Raw genomic sequence first — 16,854 nt, forward strand, 5'->3', positions numbered from 1 at the left:
GACCTCTCCTGACCCGCCCACTGCTCCCCTCAGCAGTGTACCTCATCGATCTGCCTGTTCTGCTCCCCACTCTGTCTCTGGTGAAGCCTCTCACCGCCCCTGAGCCTTTGGCCTGTACCCCAGTTCTGTATGAACAAATAAATAAATCTTTAAAAACAAATAAAAAAACTATTTAATAAAATAAAAAAGAAACAAAAAAAAGAAAGCCTCAGTGTGACCCCAGCTCAAGGAGACGCAGTGCAGCCCTGTGACTCTCCTCCAGAATGTTGGACAGATGGCAGTCTGTGCTGCTGAGTCCCCAACAGACCCCCCTGTGTCCCCATCTAGGATTCAGTGGTTAGGGTTGTGCCCTTTCACTCCTCCCTGTGGGCCTCTGAACCTCTCTGCTTTTCTGGAATAGAGATGCTGGTTTCCAGGGGAAGAATTCCTCCAGGGGATACAGTCGGGTCACTAAACTGGAAGCTAGAGACTTCCACTTGGCCACTTTGAAACGCTCATGTCAGTGAGCCAGCTGACAAAGGAAAGCTGGCTATATTCATGGGGGCAAGGGGCCTGGTGGCCATGAGACGTGCCAGAGTAATTTGGTTGGGTATTTCTCAGGGCTGATATCCCACAGTGATGGCAAATGGAGCAGTCAAAGCAGATCCTTAAAGAATGAGGGTCCAAGGCCTCTCTGGTGGCGCAAAGGGTTAAAAGCACAGCACTATCAGCTATCTGCAGCCTCTGCAGCCCCAGTTTGATTCCAGGCCAGGGAGGTGACCCACATGGTGCAGCAGGCCTCTCCTGTCTCGCCCACTGCTCCCCTCAGCAGTGTATGTCAGTGGATCTGCTTGTTCTGTTCTCCCCACTCTGTCTCTGGTGAATCCTCTCACCCCTTGCACTTCTGGCCTGTACCCCAGTTTTTGTATGCATAAATAAATAAATCTTTTTAAAAAATTTATAAAACAAAGAAGATTAAGGGTCCAGACCACTAGACAAAGTGTGGGCCAAAAATAAAGGGAATCTGGAGTGAGTGATGGAAGAGGGAGACTGGACTGATTCCAGCTTGAGGCCACAGTGGGTTTCACTTATTCTCTTGCCTTAAATCTTTTGAGAGATTTCAGTTTTATAAAATAATTGAGAACATCTTGTCCTCACAGCATTGGAAGTCCTGTAGCACAGAACAGGAGCTGGATCTGTCGGGAAGGCATGGGCAAACCTAAATGCTACAAGGGGTGGACTGTCCTTGCTGTCTCTGAGGCACCTCTTCAAATCCTCCCAGCATTCCCTGCCTTCCGGTGGCCACGTGCTCCAACACTCAATATGCGGAGACCATGGACTCCACCACCCCTGCGCACAACCTGATGCCTTCACTTCTGCCCCTACCATGTAGGTCTCTGCTTTTGGATGTTTCCAGAGGCACGAAGCACTGCAGACATGACTTAGTGTCCACGCCTGAATAACTTGCAAGCACAACGGAAACAAATGAGGCAAGCTTTTGCATTACAGAAATGGAACCCAGTGAATAGATTTTGTTTCCATCTTCTCCCAGATGAACCATCCTGAAAAGCAGCTTTCAAAAGAAAAACCGGATGAGGGGCCTCCCTGGTGGTGCAGCTGGTTTAAAGCACAGCATTATAAAGCTAGCGGCAGCTGCTTCAGCACGAGTTCAATCCCAGGCCCCGGAGCTGACCCACATGGCGCAGCAGACCTCTCCTGACCCACCCACTGCTCTCCTCAGCAGTGTATTTCGTAAGTCGTTCTGCTCTGCTCCCCACTCTGTCTCTGGTGAGTTTTCGCACCACCCCTGCACCCCTGGCCTGTACCCCAGTTCTTATAACCATAAATAAATCTTTTTAAAAATCCACAGGAACAAAATCCCACACTTACCATGGATACCTCATTGCTCTTCTGCCTTCCCTGCCTCTCTCCCCTTTCCCTCATTGCTAGGGATGTGCTCCTCAAGAGAGCAACTCCAAAGTATTTGCCTCAAGCTTTGCTGTCTAGATCCCACTTCAGGACAGAAAAGTAAGAGTGTATTAGCATCACCAAACTGGAGGCCAGAAGCCATCTCTCTAGCTCACTAAGGAGTCACCCTTTTGGCTAGAAAAGAATAGCCTATGAAGAGGATGTGGATAGAACACCACCCTATGGGATGCCTGCCTCCCATCCTACCTGCAACCCTTCATGGCTACACTAGATAACCATCATTCCCCTAATCTCTCAATATGGGCAAATCTAGAACTAATAATGTTTATTGCTACCTTTATCTCAAGGAGGATGAGAGTTGTTAAATGTGTCCTTGTGATAAGCCAGCGTGTAGGACATGAAATATGTCCAAAGTGATAGGAGTCTTAATAAGTCTTATTAAGAACGGATGTCCCCAATGGCAGGGCCACACTTTGCTTTAGAGTGTGACCAGTGGCACAGATGACCAAAAGCACAGCCTCTTTTTTTTTACTCTTTTCTGTTCTGTTCTATTTGATTCAAACAAACAAACGAAAAAATGCCAGATGGATCAAAACCTATTAAATAGATTTCATGACCCAAACATGGGCCACAATCCCCATTAGGATGTGATCTTTTCGAAATTCTTAATCAGCCCCAGTGGGTGGGAAGATGGAATGCATCTCACTGTAAGAATTATTTGTCTGCTCTAACCCACACTATTTGACTTTAAAAACCTTGGGGCTGAAGCAAAGTTCCAGTGATTTCTGATGAACCAAACTAGTTCTGTTTCCAAAAACCAGATGCCCAAAGAGAAACAGTTGTTCGGCAGTAAGACCCATGGTTTGTACAGGGGCCTATTCTGGGCCAGGTGGCCCCATGTGCTCCCCACAGCGGGGATGATGATCTGATTCATGGGGCGGCTCTTAGATCACATGCACAATGGAACTAGCCACGCGGGCGTGGAGTGGAGCAGGCTGGGGACCTTCAATAAAGCCAGAAGGGCCTCAGCCAGTATTCTCACCTCACTGAGCCACACAGCCTGGCACTGAATCAACAGCCGGGCTCTCCACTCCAAATCAGTCCCACACCTCCTTGCCTTCATGCCCGAGCTGGCTGGTTTCTCCCATGGCAGAAGAGGTTCTGTAACAGGGTGGTCCCTAGGAAAAAGGGAAGTTCCAGGTTCCCTGCCCCACCCAGAAGGAGGGTGGAGCTGAGCAGAGAAAAAGGAGAGAAGAGACGAAAAAAAAGGAAGCTGGATGGAGAAGAAGGAGACCTGAGGAAGCCACATGGAGCAGCAAGCATGTGATGAAGAAACTGTTGCTTGTCTCCTGCCCTGGACTGGTTAAGGCAGATGTGGGTGAGATCCCTGTAGGGAGGTGACTATGGCAGTGTTTATATTGACTTTGATGTTGCTCTTTTCCTCCCAGACTTGTCTGGCCATTTCTGACCCTTTTCCATGGGTCCCGGCCAGAAGGTGCTTTAAGCCTGGGGCAAGCTTTCAGGCCTTGCTTTGGGCCAATCCCTTTTGGGTTGACTTTTGCCCACGAGGGGATGGGTAACTTCAGGTGTTTGATTTAGAAGCTATATTCTTTGTGTTCCGTATTGTATATTCACTGTATTAAAGTCCCTTTCCTTTAAAGTTTTATATATGTTTTGTCTTGTTGCGGCGGGTGGCAGAACCCACTTAGAGCAGGCAGGATTTTGGGCTTCAGGGGTTTCCCTCTCTCCCTGTCCTCTAACAGAATTGGGGTGCCCTATAAGAGTTCGAGAGGAGATGACACCCAAGAGTCCCAGCGCCAGACCAACCAGCCATCCTTAAAACCCTCTGACCACTACAGTTTCAGCCATAATTAAATCATCTGTTCCTTCTAACTGCTTCTGCCAATATTTTTACCACTTCAACAGCCATCATATAAACATATTTCCACCACCAGCCCCCCCTTGTTGAGGTAACATTGATTTACAACACTGTATACAAATTAGAGGAACAGATTCACGCCTCTTCAGATGCATTACCCCAGCCACCCAAGCCACCAGAGACCTTTACTAGAGTCCACTGGGCCCCCTCCTGCTTTGCCCATCCCCCATCAGCCTCCCTTTTATCAGCCTTAATCTGCAGTCACATTTCTAGGTTTTATTTTGCTTTAAATTAGTCAGTTCCTGTGTGTGTTTTGTTTGTTTTCTCTATATTCCACAGATGAGTGAAATCATTCTGTGTTTATCTTTCTCCTGACTTATTTCACTTAGCATAATCCCTTTCAGTTCTATCCATGTTGTCACAAATGGCAAAAGTTCACCTTTTTTTTTTTTTAGTAGCTGAGTAGTATTCCATAGTGTATGTATACCACGTTAAAAAATACACATTTATGCATACAAGAGCTGGGGTAGAGGCCAGAGGTTCAGGGAGAGGGGGGAGAAAGGATTTATCAGAGACGAGTGGGGAGCAGAACAGGTGGATCTGATGTCGTTTTTTGAGTTCGGGGTTCTTGGGTTCACTCTGGGAAAGGTTTCACCAGAGCTCCCCTTTCAGCACATGGCAAGATTCTTCACAAGACAGAGACTCAGTTATATTTAAAGAGGAAATTTATAAGAAGGAGGCAGGAGAGGGAAAGACACTTGCATAGGCGCAAGTGGACAGAAGAGCTGCCCCGAAAGGGACAGGTGTGCAGGGAAAGAGACCTGCATGGTTGCAGGCAGACGGCTTTAGGAGCACGGCCTCCCCTGAGGGGGGTCAGTGCAGAGAAGTTAAGGCCTCCCCTGAGGGGGGTCAGTGCAGAGAAGTCCCAGCATGGTACAGTCACAGGCAGGCAGGAGGCTGCTGCCCTGCAGAGGGAGAGAGCGGGTGGAAAGAAGCACCTGCATGGGCACAGGTGGGCAGAGGACAGCTGCCCCGCGCTGGAGCAGAGACTGCCCTGATAGAGACAGCTTCTCTTTGGGAGGGGCTCACTCCTCGTGGGCCCAGGTTTATTGACTTTGAATAGAATCTGAGAGGACTGGAGATTCCCTATTGAGCTTCATCTCCATCACCATGTCCTTGTCTTCACCTGGGCACCAGGCATCCTTGGATCTTGATGTTATGGCTGTGTCAGTTGCTGCACCAGCCCCTTCTACCTGTCCCCTTTGTGTGACTCAGTCTTGTGATGCCTCCCCTGCATTCCTTCCTCCATCAGATCTACTGAAATACACTGCTGAGGGGAGCAGCCAGTGGGTCGGGAGAGGTCTGCTGTGCCATGTTGGTCACCTCCCTGGCCAGCGATTGAACTACACTGTTCCAAGTGCAGTGGACTCCAGCTGGCCAGGACTCCTGTTCTTAAAGATCACAACGTTTCCTGTGTTTCTCCACCTAAACGCTGACAAGTGAAAGCCTTGGCTCCATGGCCTAAGCAGGTATGTTCTTACAATGTAAACAAGATTATGACAATCCACATAGGTAGGGACCTTTAGAGGGTCGTCAGTCCTGGGCTGGTGGGCATATGTATTTAGCCCCATTTTAGAGATAAGGAAACTGAGACTCATGGGGATTAAGTACAGTTAACTTTCAAGGTCAATAGCCTAAGAAAGGCAGAGCTTGAACTTGGGTCTTTTGACCTCACATTCATTTCCCATCCACATTCCACTTTCCCCTATCAATAAGACATATAGGCTTTATGAAATCATGAAGTTCTGTCCCCTTCCTTGACAGCCCTAGGTGATACATAAAAGGTACCTGAGACTTTTCACCCTCATGTGAGAAGTCATAGTGTTATAGGGCACCAAATCTGTTAGAGGACAGGGGGAGAGGGGCAACCCCTGCAGCCCCCAAATCCTGCCTACTCTAAGTGGGTTCTGCCATCCGCCGCAACAAGACAAAACATATAAAACTTTAATGAAAAGGGACTTTAATACAGTGAATATACAATACGGAACACAAAGAATATTACTTCTAAATCAAACACCTGAAGTTACCCATCCCCTCGTGGGCAAAAGTCAACCCAAAAAGGATTGGCCCAAAGCAAGGCCTGAAAGCCCGCCACAAGAATAAAGCACCTTCTGGCCGGGCGGGACCCATGGAAAAGGGTCAGAAATGGCCAGACAAGTCTGGGCGGAAAAGAGCAAAATCAAAATCAATATAAACACTGCCATCGTCACCTCCCACAGGTATCTCACCCACATCTGCCTTAACCAGTCCAGGGTCAGGAAATAAGCATGGTTTCTTCCTCACATGCTTGCTGCTCCATGTGGCTTCCTCAGGTCTCCTGGTTCTCCATCCAGCTTCCTTCTCTTCTTTTTCTCCTTTTTCTCTGCTCAGCTCCACCCTCCTTCTGGGTGGGGCAGGGAACCTTGTACTTCCCCTTTTCCTAGGGAACCCCTGTTACAATAGGAGTCTTAGGTATTTCCTAGGGAGATGGGAGTTTCTAAGAAAAGGGTTCATCCAGGGCAATGTACCACATTTGTGCTTCCCAAATGGATTTGCCAGGACCTCTGGCTGAGGGGCCACCACTGATACAGGTGGCTGGCTCTGGGGTCAAGGTCTTTCCTTCAGATCCACAGAGCTGCCTGTGGTCTGTGGTAAAGGGAGGGACCAAGGCAGCATAAGCATCTCAGTCAGACAAGCAGGGTCCAAGAAGAGGCATTATATGTGGATGCAGACAGCAGAGACCTCGTGGGAATTCCCCCCCACCCCATCACCTCCCCCACCGCTCCCCCCTCCTCCTTTCGCCCCCTCCCTCCCCACCCCTCCACCGCAATGCTTTGGGAGGGAGCGAGGAGCCCACCCAGCTCAGAAACGTGTGCACGTGAGTGTGGAACCTGGGGGTGGCTGATGGTTATGGTGGTCACGTGAGTCATTAGAAAAGGTAAAGCTGTGTTTTGTGGGTTCTTGTTAGAAAAGCTCAGAAGGGTAAAACATCTCAGCAAAGACTCCAAAATAAATTCAGTAAGAGGTAACTTTATTTTTTTAATTGAAAAGGGCAAGCTTTAATGACCAAAGAGAACAGCTCTTTGCCCAAATTTTTATATACATGTGTTACAAGGGGTTTTTTGAAGCCAAATTTCCTCTTTTATGTTTCTGAATCTCATGAGATGGAACACCTACCTTCTTCAAAAGATACTTTGAAGCCATAAAAATGTTCGTACACTTTGACTCAATAATCCCCTTCTGGGAAGCTGGCCTAAGAAAATACCCTGAAATATGGAAAAAGCCATATGCAGAAAAATATTCATCAAAGAGTTTCTTAGTGAAAAGCTGGAAACAGCCCAAATATTCAGAGGGGGAGGGAGGATGGTTAAATAAATTATGGTATAAGCGTTGAAGAAATGTTCTATAGCTATTGAACATGATGTATATGAAAGATCATAGACAACACTTATGACAAAGTATTAAGCAAAAGAAATCTGAGAAATGTTTGTACACATGACCTGTAAAACCGGGAAGGGAACATACAGATGTGGTTGTCACTATGTCAAAGTGGCCAGTTTAGGAATTTTTACCTTCCTTTCAAAGTTTTTAAATGTTATTATATCTCTATTTAAAAAAAAAGAAAGTTAGCCCCCTCCCCTCCAAAGGCAGTAGGTGCCATTGCTGCTTTAAGTAGGAAGAAATATAAGGAGCAGAGGTTAGTGTGGAGTTAAAATAAAAACTGCCCATTTTATTGTCCAAATTATTAAGTGTCTTTAGACTATATTCATGTTTCGTGAAATAAGGATAAAATACTTGTAAATGTGAAAATATAGTTCTGCTTAATGTACAAAAATCCAAATTTTACTTTTGCAGAAACCATCCAAAGTTTCAAGATTCTCTTATTTCTGGGTTTTCAGGTTGCTATGGATCTGCTGAAGAGACTCCTTGTGAAATCATGCTTAGTATCCATGTGATTTTTTTAAATTTCATCTGCAGCATTCAATATGCCATGATCTCTTGCATACGGGCATGGGATTTAGATGGCAACCCTTGTTTTCTCCCCTCACCATGTAGGTTGCTTACAATCGTGGAGGAATTAGAAAGAACCTCAGACTTATTTGGTGAGCAATCTCTCTGGCAACAGCTGGAGTCCTGGAGGGGAGGTGGGGGGTGGTCTAGACATACAGGTGCCAGACAGGCTGTGTAAGTGTGAAAGAGGAGCCAGAGTCCTACCCCAACACAAAACAAGACTAACTTCCAAAAGTGGGGGGAAAAGTCACAAAGCAAACAGGAAATGTAAATCAAGAGGACATACAAGAATGATAATAAAAGGGATCATAAAATACCTGTTCCTGTTATCTCTTGCTGCAAAACAAAAGCCTGAAAGTTAAAATAAGAACCATTTTAGTGTGATTCATGACTTCATGGTCAGAAATTGAGGCAGGGCTCCGCTGAGCAGTACTTTTGCTCTCATGGTATCTGTGGGCTCTCAGTCCTACTCCGTGGGCAAATGATTCTAGAGGAGGTAAAGAAGTTCTCCTGGGCCTGATGTCTGGGGAGCCCGCAGGCTGGGCTGGGGAGCCCGCAGGCTGGGCTGGGCTGCCTCTGTGGCCCAGGGCCTCCCTCGCTCCACCCTCTGTCAGTATGGTTGGCACTCACTGCTGCTGGCAGCCCACCGAGCAAGACTTCCAAGACACCTAGGCAGAAAAGTTGCAAGGCTTCTTACAACCTAGCTCAGACGTCCTGTAACAGGTACAGGTTTCATGGACTCCGCCCCTACTCCAGATGCTGGAACTCCAAATCCCATCAGTACCAAGGAGAAGCAGCCGGGACTTGAGGGAGGGGCAGGGCAGCCAGGTTGGGATAAAACTGGACTTGTGGGCTCTGGGGGGGCCTGACCTGATGGTTCGCAGCTGAGCTGATCGTTTTGGCGCTCAATCAGTTTTCAGCGTGCCGGTGGAGTCCAAGTCAGCAGAACTGGTAGGACATCCTAGTGTTTCTCTCCCTCTTTCCCTGGGTTATTCCTTTGCCTTTCTCCTTATAAATAAATCCATTATTTAACCTTTTGAGTGTGTCCATAATACGATTGAATCGTAAGCACGCGGGTGAAGACCCACAGACAGGCAACCCAGTTCACATTGGGGTGCCCTGTAACAGTCCCAAAACATGACTTATGCCACATACAACTGGTCAAACAATCGCCAAGGCCAGCCCAGGTTCACACGGGAGAGGTAGCCATGCATCTCTGGTCATTTCTACTCTACCATAGCATTGCTTCTCTGACATTAAATTGGGTAGAGGGCTTCCATGGTGGCGCAGGCTGTCTATTGCCAGTCACTGTGGCACGAGTTCAATCCCCGGCCAGGGAGGTGACTCATATGGTGCAGCAGACTCCTCTCTTGCCCGCTGCTCCCGTCAACAGTGTACTTCAGTCAATCTGCCTGTTCTGCTCCCCACTCTGTCTGATGACTCCACTCACCCCCCACACCTCTGGCCTACACCTCAGTTTTTATATGCATACATATAAATATGTAAATCAGTCAATCCATCAGAGTGGACTTGCAAGAGAGGAAGGTTTACAGAAGCAGGTGACTGATACAAAGCACTGGTAACAGCACTTGTCAATACATACAGAATATGCACAAATATCATAAAATTTCTATTCACAATCACAATTGTGATTTGGGTACTCTGACCTTCCATTTCACTCCAGAGCATCTATCTCCAAAGAAATAATTAAACCAGAAACATGAAAGATATACTGTTTTTTATTAGCATAAAAAACTAGGCAAAACCTAAAGGTTCAGCAATAGGAGAATACTGAAGGCAGAACATCACTCTGGAATAGTTAGTAGCTATTAAGAGTGTTAATTGTGGAAGCTCTACATCGAAGCGTGGGAAGTCTGGACAGGGTAGTGTTAAACAAGCACACAACATTATGTGCTTGCAAACAGTGGTCAGGAGGGCCCAGGGATAAAAATGTTTTATTGGGTGAGAACATTAGCTTGTTATTTTTCCCTTTAGATTTTTTTCCCTTAAAAATACAAGGAGCAAGGCCCTCCTTGTGGCGCAGTGGGTTAAAGCACAGCACTGAGAAGCTTAAACCACTTCCACATGAGTTCGATTCCCACCTGCCCCAGAGATGACCACATGGCACGGCAGACCTCTCCTGACCCGCCCGCTGCTCCCCTCAGCAGTGTACTTCGTCGATCTGCCTGTTCTGCTCCCCACTCTGTCTCTGGTGAAGCCTCTCGCCGCCCCTGAGTCTCTGGCCTGTACCCCGGTTCTATATGCACAAATAAATAAATCTTTAAAAAAAAAAAATATATAAGGAACAGAGATGCAAATAACCCGCCACCACCAGGATGCTGATGACAGAAGTCAGACTGTGGGACGGACACTAACTCCCCAACCCCAATGGCCAGTTTTCTTCAATAAAGAAATTACCAGGAAAAAAAACAAGAGTGGGGATCTAAAGGTTCTGAGAAACTTAGGAGCCTTATGATCAACAAGAAAGTATGGGCATTATTTCTTTTCCTTTCTTTTTTTAAAGATTTATTTATTTATGCATAAAGAACTGGGGTTTGGACCAGAGATGCAGGGAATGAGAGGATACACCAGAGACAGAGTGGGGAGCAGAACAGGTAGACTGATGAGGTATATTGCTGAGGGGAGCAGCAGGTGGGTCAGGAGAGGTCTGCTGTGCCATGTGCCATGGACAGGGTTTGAACTCATGCTGCAGTGGCAGTGATAGCTTTATAGTGCTGTGCTTTAACCAGCTGTGCCACTAGGGCAAGGCCCTGTGGGCGTTATTTCTATCTTGATCCAAAAAATGAATTTTTAAAGATTTATTTAGGCATACAAGAACTGGGGTACAGGTCAGAGGTGTGAGATGAAAGGATTCACCAGAAACAGATGGGGAGCAGAACAGGCAGATGGACTGAAATACATGGCTGAGGGGGGCAGCGGGTGGTCAGGAGAGGTCTGCTGGATCATGTGGGTCAGCTCCCTGGTCAGGGATCAAACTCATGCTGCAGTGGCTGCTGGTAGTGTCACAGTGCTACACTTTAACCCCTTGTGCCACCAGGGAGGGTCCCCCAAAATGAACTTTTCTTTTTAAAGATTTATTTATTTATTCATACAGAACTGGGGTACAGGCCAGAGATGCGGAGGGTGAAAGGATTCAGCAGAGACAGAGTGGGGAGCAGAACAGGCAGATCGACTAAGTGCACTGCTGAGGGGAGCAGTGGGCGGGTCAGGAGAGGTCTGCCTCGCCATGTGGTCACCTCCGTGGCAGGAGGGGATCGAACTCATGTGGACTCATGCGGAAGTGGCTTAAGCTTCTCTGTGCTGTGCTTTAACCCGCTGCGCCACCAGGGAGGGCCCCAAAATGAACTTTAATGACAACATTTAAGAATCTTTAGGAGAAATATGAACTGGAGTCTTTTGTTCTTATCAAAGAATAATTATTTATCTTGCTAAAGTTGGTAATGGTATTGTAAGTTTATTTGCTTTTTCACTCCTTATCTTTTAGAGATAAATACTAAAATATTCACAGATTAAATGACATGTTATCTGGATTTTGCTTCAACAAATCTGGAGGAGAGGGAGATGTGGGTGGGTAAAGGTCAAAGTAGACAAATTCTTGGCAGTGGATGCTGGAAGATGGTGGGGCTGGGCACTATATTGTTTTCTTGTGTGTTTCTCTGAGCATTTCCAACATAAAAAGGTTTTTTGTTTTGTTTTGTTTTTTTTCTTTCTAATTTTAATGCCCTTTAAAGTAGTTAACTGGAGGGTCAAGCCAGGCAGGCAGTGGCTTTGAACCAAGCTAAAGATGGTGGGGGAGGTTGCCACTAGGAGACTGGGGTCAAATTCTAGAAGGTGAGCAGTGGGGGGCTTAGGGACCTGACTCTGTCTAGGAGGCAACTCTGACCCTGGTCCCCCAAGGCTGCTTCAAACTCCCCCATGCTCACTAAGTCTCATCTTCCTGGGCCATAAACAGGGACTAAAGATCTTACCTTCAGGGACCTCCCTGGTGGCACAACAGGTTAAAGCACAGCATGATGAAGCTATAGCAGCCACTGCAGTACAAGTTTGATCCCCGGCCAGGGAGGTGACCCACGTGGCATGGCAGACCTCTCCTGACCCATCCACTACTCCCCTCAGCAGTATACTTCATCAATCTGCCTGTTCTGCTCCCCATTCTGTCTCTGGTGAATCCTCTCACCGCCCCAGCACCTCTGACCCTTACCCCAGTTCTGTATGCATAAATAAATAAATCTTAAAAAAAAATCTTACCTTCAACATTTCTGGGAGGCTCCCCTAAGGCACCTCTGAAACTGACCCCTATTTGGGGCAGAAAGACTGTGGGTGCTGAGCACCTATCAGGAGCAGCGACAAAGCACAGTGTCCACATGCTCAAGCTGGTTAGGTCACCCAGGCCCTTGGCGTGTCCTGCTCTGTCAGTGGCTAATGGTGATCTTGGCTGCTGGTCAGGACACAGAAAAGGAGGGGAAAGCTGAAGCCAGAGTCCTGGGGGGGAGCCCAGCAGGGTCCCTGTCATTCACCCCCTATAGCAAATCCTGGGGAGTGGGGATAAGAGTGCTGTCCTGGCCCCAACCTCCAGCTAACCAAGAAAGGGGACTCAGAACCAACGAAGCTCAGCCTGGGGTCCAGGTGGGAAATTCCGAGAGAAGCCACCTTCAAGGATCTCCCCAAAGCCTGGGGCTCCAGGGACTCCCTGTATTCCTATACAGGGCTCCTATACAGAGGGCTCCTCACCCTCTGTTTTCCTACCTCTCTGGGACAAAGCAGGAGTGTCACAAGGCCTTGGACCAAGACCCCAACCTGCCTGCTATTGTGCTCATGTTGTCACGTGCCACAGACCAATCAGGATGACAGTTTCCAGGGTGTAAATATATTCAAGATTCAGAAGCATCATATTGATGTCTTTTCTAGAGTTAGTGCGGGGTGCTTGGGTTCACTCTGGGAAAGGTTTCACCAGAGCTTCCCTTTCAGTGGCCCCCGGTGGGTTCCCAGGCAAGTTCCTCCACAAGACAGAGATGTCGGTTACATTTAAAGAGCAGAATGATTAGGCAAAAGGACAGAGGAGTAAAGGACACTTGCATAGGCACCAGCGGGCAAGAAGAGCTGCCTGAGAGGGACAGGTTTGCTGAGAAAGGCCTGCGTGGTAGCAGGCAGGAGGCCCTGAGGAGAGTGAAGAGAAACCCTGCAGGAGGCTGCTGCCCTGCAGAGGGAGAGAGCAGGTGAAAAAAAGCATCTGCATAGGCACAGGTGGGCAGGACACCTGCCTCGGGCCAGTGCAGACTGCCCAGATATAGTCCTTTCTCTTGGGGAGAGGCTCACTCCTTTGTGGGGTGGCCTGTTGGCTGCTGATTTAGGATAACTATGTGGAATCCTAAAGGGGCCAGAGATTGCACAATGGACCAATCTCTGTATCTTTACCCTCAGGTCTGTGCTTCAACACTCCCCATAGCAGTCTGATACGTGTTTGGGGCTTATGCCTTGTGGAAAGGCACTAAGGGTCTTGAATTCTATGACTGGGTTAATGGTCACGTTGTTCGCTTCTGCCTCCACCTCTTTGTATGAGTCAGGCTTTAATCTTGTGATGTCTCCTTCAGGTTTTCTGTTCGTTTCCTCCATCAATATCAGTGGAAAGCAGTAGGGATTCACCAAAAATTTACGTTCTCTAATGTAGGAAATTCTCAGTCCAGATTGTCACTGCAGCTCATGGGGGCAATTTAAAAACCCTCATGCCTAGTCAGATTCCTGGCCAGGAAGCTGACCCACATGGCACAGCAGACCTCTCCTCTCTTGCCCCCTGCTCCCCTCAGCAGTGTATTTCAGTAGGTCAACAAGTTCTGCTCCCCACTCTGTCTCTGGTGAATGTGAATCCTCTCACTCCCTGCACTGCTGGCCTGTACCCCAGCTCTTGTATGCATAAATAAATAAAATAAAAATAAACCTTGAAATAAAATAAAAAACACGCATGCCTGATTCTATACCAGAGATTCTGATGAGCTTGGTCTAGAGTGTGGCCAGAGGGCAAAGGAATTTTTAGCTCTCCAACTGACTCCAATATGCAACAGGGTTGAGAATTCCTGCCACAGAGGCTTGTGATACTCTCGATAAAGATCTAGTGGATGAATAAAATCAATTTTTTCCTTATTGCACTCTAGGGTCAAGTGCAACCGGATGGAGGGTTTTAGGGCTTGAAGATTTGGGAGATTAAAGAAAAATTTAACCCTTCAGACACTAGGGTCAATGCTGGAATGTTGTCACATGTTTAAAACTTGGAGATTTTGCCAACACTGGCTTAAGTTTGCTTTTTTTATAGCATGGTGAATAGCTCTGTGTTGGTTTTTTCCCTCTTCTCTGTTATTTAGCAATAGCTTTTGTTCAAAGGCTTGAAAATTTTTATGTGCAATGTCCCTCTGATATAGATATCTAAGAATAAATTACAAAACATTTGAAATACATTGAAATATATTTAGAAAAAATGACATTTTGTACTACAAGGATTGAGGGTCTATAGAAAGACGCCTTTCAGGATAAATGTCAGGCATTCTTCTCACATGAATAAGTCCCCACAGAAGTCTCATCACTGCTGGTCAGTTCACCCCCTAATTGGACTCATAACTAGACACTGATTCTGTGCAAGACATTCTGGAATGGGGTGGGGGCTTTAACCATGCAGAGATGGCATGGAAATTCTTGAACCAATCTTGGGAAATTGCTGCCTTTTCTTTTTCACAAGCAAAGGACATCTGGAAACATCTCAGACTTTTTTTATACTTTTAGAATCTTCATGCCTCCTGGGATGTTCCTGATGGCCTAGGGATTAAGCCTCAGCACTATCGCAGAGATGGCTTGAGTTCTATCCCACGCCAGGGACCTGACCCTCATGGCACAGCAGATCTCTCCTGTCTGGCCTGTGGTTCCCCTTAGAAGTGTATTTCAGTAGATTTGCCTGTTCTGCTCCCCACTCTGTCTCTGAACCCTCTCATCCCCGCCCCCCCCCCCCACCCCAGCACGAACCCCTGACATCTGATAGGAAAGAAAGTATGACATAGTGCAGTGGTTCTCAAAGTGGGCTCCCTGGACCAGCAGCACCAGCATGTCCTGGGAACTTGCTAGAAGTGCAAACTCTCCAGCCTACACAGTAGACCTACAGAGTCTGGAATTTGGGGGTAGGTAGGGCCCTGCAGTATTTTAACCACCCTTCCAGAAGATTCTGAGCCATGGAGTTAGGAAACACGAATTAAGAGCCAGAGTCAACAGGCCAGAATCTGAACTCCAGGAATGCCAGCCAAAGAGAGGGGCAGAGCAGGAGTGGAGTAAACCCAGCTCCCCAAGACACTCTTCTCTCCGGGCAGGGTGCCATCTTTCTGAGAGAAAGCAGAGTAGCTGCTCTTGCATTTGGACTCTCCTATCTTTGATCACTGTATCTTCTATATCCTTAGATACCCCCAAAAAGCATTTAGCAAAATACAATGCTTACTCTTCCAAGAAAAGCCTCAGCAAATTAAGAATAGAAGTGACTTTTTCGAGCTGCCAAAGGGCCCCTACCTACACAGCCAGCATGATCAAATTTAATGGTAAAAACTGGCTACTCCTACTGCTGTTCTGTGTTCTACCATGTTCATGAAAGCAAGAAAGAGAAATGAAAATCCTCCTGATTAGAAGGCAGTAAAAATGCCTTTATACAGCGAGACATGATTGCCTATGGAGACAACCTGATGGAATCTATAGTCAAGCTACTAGACTTAAGAATGGGTTTAGAAGATTGCAAGCAAACAAATCAATATACAAAAATCAATTTTATTTCCATGTACTAGCAACAAAAAAATTAGAAGTGAAAATCTAATAGCAATGTTATTTATAATAGCATAAATAAATATGAACTGCATATGTATAAACTTTGCAAATGATGTCAAAGACCTAGGACTAAAAACTAGAACTTTGCCAAGAAAATTAAATAAGATGGAAATGGAAAGCAATCCAATTGCCTTATTCAGGACCACAAAGATTTATTCCTATGTTTTCTTCTCTGCAACTCTTTCTTAAAAAAAAGGATTGATTTATTTATTTATACAGAGTTGGGGTATAAGCCAGAGGTGCAGGGGTGGTGAGAGGATTCACCAGAGACAGAGTGGGGAGAAGAACAGGCAGATAGATGAAGTACACTGCTGAGGGGAGCAGCAGGTGGGTCAGGAGAGGTCTGCTGCACTACGTGGGTCACCTCTGGGACCAGGGATTGAACTCGCACTGAAGTGGCTGCAGCCAGCATCCTAACCCATTGCATGACCAGGGAAGGAGGGCCCTTCTCTGCAGCTTTTACATCTGGGTCTTAGTTCATTTTAGAATAGTGTTTATATCAGATGTGAGGTAAGGCTCAGACTTCATTCTTCAGCATGTAAGTATCCAGTTATTCCAATACCATTGAAGACCCTTTATACCCCATTGAATGGTCTTGGCACCATTACGGAAAAGTCAATTGATCATAAATGTGAGGTTTCCTCTCTGGCCTCTCCAGTTCTGCGCTGGTGCTAGACTTTATGCCAGTCCCACACAGTCCTGATCACTCTAGATGTGTAGTAAAATTGAAATCATGAAACATGAATTCTCTAAACTTGTTTTCTTTTTCAAGATTGTTTTGGTTGGGGCCCTCCCTGGTGGCTCAGCACTATGAAGCTATCGCAGGCACTGCAGCATGAGTTCAACCCCCGGCCAGGGAGGTGACCCACATGGCGCGGCAGACCTCTCCTGACCTGCCCGCTGCTCCCCTCAGCAGTGTATTTCAGGGGATCTGCCTGTTCTGCTCCCCAATCTGTCTTTGGTGACCACTCATTCCCTGCACCTCTGGCCTGTACCCCAATTATGTATGCATAAATAAATCTTTTTAAAAAAAAGATTGTTTTGGTTATTCTAAGTTCAGACAACTGATTCGTTGTTATTGTTGTTTAGAGAAAGAAAAAGTTTATTGAGGAGAAAGGGAACAGAGATGAAGTGGGACTCCTAGGCTG

The sequence above is a fragment of the Condylura cristata genome, unplaced genomic scaffold (assembly GCF_000260355.1).
Source record: "Condylura cristata isolate star-nosed mole 26May11 unplaced genomic scaffold, ConCri1.0 scaffold00006, whole genome shotgun sequence".
NCBI classification, from domain to species: domain Eukaryota; kingdom Metazoa; phylum Chordata; class Mammalia; order Eulipotyphla; family Talpidae; genus Condylura; species Condylura cristata.